The sequence below is a fragment of the Erpetoichthys calabaricus genome, chromosome 11 (genome assembly GCF_900747795.2).
Source record: "Erpetoichthys calabaricus chromosome 11, fErpCal1.3, whole genome shotgun sequence".
NCBI lineage: Eukaryota > Metazoa > Chordata > Cladistia > Polypteriformes > Polypteridae > Erpetoichthys > Erpetoichthys calabaricus.
In genome coordinates, this window is record NC_041404.2 from 4671485 (window position 1) to 4675935 (window position 4451).

The 4451-nt window shown below is 47.9% G+C and overlaps 1 pseudogene; it reads right to left on the reverse strand.

Moving 5' to 3' along the window:
- Positions 1-1073: 1073 nt before the first annotated feature.
- On the reverse strand, positions 1074-4246 carry LOC114660120 (uncharacterized; annotated as a pseudogene).
- Between the last annotated feature and the right edge of the window lie 205 nt (positions 4247-4451).

Genomic DNA, 4451 nt, shown 5'->3' on the forward strand with positions numbered 1-4451 from the left:
AATATATACATTTCATAGTTAATGAATGAATGCTTGGAAACATATTTTTTTTCTCCTTTACTTTTAAATTATACTTTACCATCTAAACAAATATTTAAAAATCTTGTTCTAAGATACGCCTTCTATATGAATACGGATGTGTCACCAGTGATGTTCCTGGGGTCCCAAGGTATTTTGAGTCTTTTAACACACCTTCACTTAGGCAACCCAGCTGGGATTGACCACTGCCCAGCTCATATCCCAGCAGCAACCTCCTACGGATCGGCTCTCTTGATCCATAGCCATCTAGTGACTTTCTTTATGGCTTCTATTACAGTTATTATGGTCCTGGTCTTTGCAGCCCCCATTATCCCGTCAAGATAACGCCCTGCAGTGTGTCTAACCTGCAACAGCACCGACAGCCCACCTCACAGAAAACCACCAATCCAGAACTTCTGAACTAGCTCTAGTGTTTTGCTTTCATTCTTTTGTGTGCCTTGTCCATGTGTTCTTCCCAGGGCAGTGCGAGTTTGAATATGATCGACTATTTGGTGGACTCTGAAAAGATGATCATGTCCAAGAGTTGTTTGTTGTGATGTGGTCTGAAAATTGTAAGTGCTTGACCAGATGTACTCTGATTTGCCAGTCAGACACTATGGTGAAGTAATCAGTTTTGGAGTTTGGCCTAGCATGGGTTTCTCTCCTGCCTTGATGAAGGAGATCATCTTTTTGATGGATTATGGTATCTGATCATAAAATCAGTAAAATTTAGTCCCAGCATTGATTATGATGTGATTCATTCTGTACAATTTTCTATACATTTTAATAAATTAACTTGTTAATATAGTTAATTTTACTGGTAAAAGTGACATTTGCTCTGACTTAATTATGATGATACCTTCATTGCATTTTACAGTAACTGCTAAGTGTGTTTAAACACTGAGATGTCTATATAAGAAACATCACCTGGATGCACTGGGACGCATCATCAGTGATGTATCCTAAGTTCATCGAGCGTTTCGGGTCACGCAACATCATACACCCTCGCTAAGGCGACCCAGCCAAGGTTGATCAACTTGCATCCCAGTAGCGATCTACTGATCAGTCCTCTTTATCCAAAGCCACCTTGAGGCTTTCTCTGCGGCTTCACTTGCAGATTTAATGGCTCTCTTTTTGTCCACTCCTGTTATGCCCAGCCGTGTGAGGACTCTGCAGAGTGTCCTCTGCAGCCAACTTCTATGGGCTCATAGAGTACCCTCCAGCCTCTGTCCCTGTACTCCTCCACCAGCTCCTGGTACTTGGCTTGTTTGTCTCGTTAGCTTCCTCGATACGCTCTTCCCAGGGCACTGTTAGTTCCAGCGTGATCAGCTGTTTTGAGGCCTCAGAGGTAATGATCATGTCTGGCCAGAGTGATGTTGTTACAATTTGCTCCGGGAACTTTAGCTGCTTTCCCAAGTCAGCCTGCAGCTACCAGTCAGAGGCTGCGTGGAAGAGGCATGTTAATATTGCCTTTGCCTGGGATTGCTTTCCTGCTTTAAAGAAGGTAACTGCCTTCTTTGAGCCATGGAGGAGTTTGCTTTTTGTTGATGACTGCAGCCAAGTTTTCAGCAACTGCCTTGAGCACCTTGTCATGGCGCCACAGGTAGCGGCCATCTGCCAGAGCCTTAGGCCAGCTGCTGAATAGATGTTCTAGAGAGTCTCTTCCTGAACAAAGTGGACAGGAGGGTGTCTCGCTCTTCCCCCAGACGTGGAGGTTTGCTGGGCTTGGCAGGGCATCGTAGACCGCCTGCACCAGGAACTGGACACGAAAGAAATCTCTCGGCATGATGTCCAACCAAGTGATCCTTTGCTGGAGATTACTCTCCCACCTTCTCCATACACCCTGTTGCCAGAGTCCTACTGCCCTGCTCACTCTCTCTTCCTCCACCCCTGCTCGAACCTCTTCCTGGAGAAGATGGATTCTCTCCTTGCCCTGGGTCTTGCCAACCTGGGTCTTTAGGAAGTAGCTCAGACCTGCTCTACCTGTTGCCACGGTGCCCACCAGAGCCTTCTGTCTCAGACGTGACTCTGCCACCTCCACATCCTTCTCCATCCTCCATTTCCTGCTTGTCCTCACCTCAATGCCAGCTGGTGATACCTTACAATCCTTGGAGTCCCTGTACTGTAGGGCTTCTCTGGTGCATGAATTCTTCAGTGAGGCCACTAAATGGTAGCCGCAGGATGTTACCTGTCCCATACAGTGCTGCACTGATGAGGCTGCGTGGGAGTCCCAGCCACCTCTGAAGAAAGCTGCTGATCTTCTTTTCAAAGGACTCAACTGTTGAAAATGGGACTGCATATACCAGCAGAGGCCATAGGACTCAGGGCAGGATTGAGTGCTGATAGATCCAGGCTTTAAACCTACCAGGCAGGCCAGACCTATCAACCTTGGTGAGCCACGTCCCAAGCTCCTGGGTGGACTTCTGAATGGCAGCTGTGTCTTTCAGACTTGAGTCAAAGACTTTCCCCAAATTCTTGACTGGCTGCTCTGTGATGTATGGGATGACTATTCCCGCGATAGCAAATCAGAACTTATCAGTTACCTTCCCCTTCTTTAGCACCATGGACCTTGACTTGGAAGGCTTAAAACTCATTTTTGCCCATGTAGTGAGTCTCTCAAGTCCTTGTAGGATCCAAAGCTCCCTGGGACCGATGTTGTCGTGATGGTTAGATCATCCATATAGGCTCTTATCGGCGGCTGTCGTACACCCAACTTAGTCAGGGGCCCTCTGCATTCTACCTCGGCTGACTTGACCACCATATTCATGGCAAGGGCAAAAAGAATAACGGAAATGGTGCACCGTTATTATTCCCTTGCCAAGCTGATGCCAGTCTGATATTTCTGACCCAGAAGTGACCCTTATCCTGAAGTTGTTATTGTAATCCAGTATCAGATCCTTGATTTTCCTGTGAACATGGTTGCGATGTAGTGCGAGCTCAACCAGCTTGTGTGGTATAGACCCATAGGTATTGACCAGGTCCAACCACAACACAGCAAGTTCGCCTCTGTTCTCATGAGCCTCTCTGATAAGCTGAGTTACTCCAGGAGTCCCCCCCTTCTGGACAGAGGGGTCGATGTAGTTATTCTTGAGGAGGAACTCTGTCAGTCTTTGGGATATGATGCTGAAAAACATCTTTCCTTCTACACTGGTCGATGTTCCTGGAATTCACCTCTTTAGGGACTCAAACTCCCTCAGCACACCTCCACTGGTCAGCGAATTTCCCTCTTTGCCAAATCACCTTCAAGATCTGCCATAGGTGCTGAAAAAGCGCAGGGTAGCGCTTATAGACGAGGTAGGGTACACCACTCGGGCCTGGAGTGGAAACTGATCAGGCTGCCTTGATGACCTCCTCAACCTCCTATAGACTCGGCTCACCCAGCTTGAATGCTGTTATTGGGCAGGCAGGGTAGATGAGGGTTTTATTGGCATCGAGATCTTGATTGATCCCTCCTAGGATTGCTCAAAGTATTCTGGAGGAAGCACTTCACTTCCTCCGATGAACACTCAAGATGCCCACTGTGCTTATCCCCTAGCAGTTGTTTCGTAAAACCAAAGGGATTGGCAATAAAGGCCGCCTGCCTCCTCACTCTCTCTCTTCCCCGCCTCCTGTGCCACTCTGCTCTGCGAAGGGTTATCAGTTTCTTCAGCAGTATGTTCTGCAGTTCTGCCAATGCCTGCTTTTCCTCATCAGCAGCTGTCTTGTACTGTTTCTTGAGGGTTCAAAGCTCTTGCCATATCTGATGTATCTTGAGGGCCCTACAGTTCATAGCATATGAGGTGGACTTGGTCTTACCCTTATTCATCTGACCAAACCTCTCAGAGGCATAATTGATGATGATCGTGGTCATTGTTTGGAGTTGCCTGTCGACATCTCCTTTGGCTGTGGTTTGGATAATTTTGGACACGTCCTGATCAAACTGCATCCAATCTCTCCAGATGGCTGGAGGCCACTTAATCTGCTGCTGTGGAACTACTCTGCCAGGGTTGGGAGGCTCAGGTGCGTGGGGGGACTGGGCTGTGTGGGTTGTCTCCTGGCTGGGCTCCTCCTGCATCTCACCAGGTCCAAGACCTGTTCGTTGCACATCCTTCTCCCACTCCAAACACTTCAGTCTGGCCTGATGGATTTTTAGGCCATGTTGGTTCTTGCACAGCTTTCCACACATGCATGTTGTACTCGTAGTCTGTCTGTTCACATGACGCGTCAACCTTTTCTCTGTCCGATCGGAGATCTCATCCTCCCCCCCTCTCGGGATCTCCTGGGGGTATCTCTCTTTAGGGCTTTCTATAGCTTGTTGGGGTTCTTCCTTACGGAAGACACAGTTTGGGGTGCTAGCCCATACTGTCCCCGTTGCCATCTTTCCGTGCTGTCAACTGACTTTCCAGCATTCACCAAACTATTCTTGGTTGTCACCTAGACTGTTCCTAGGAGTC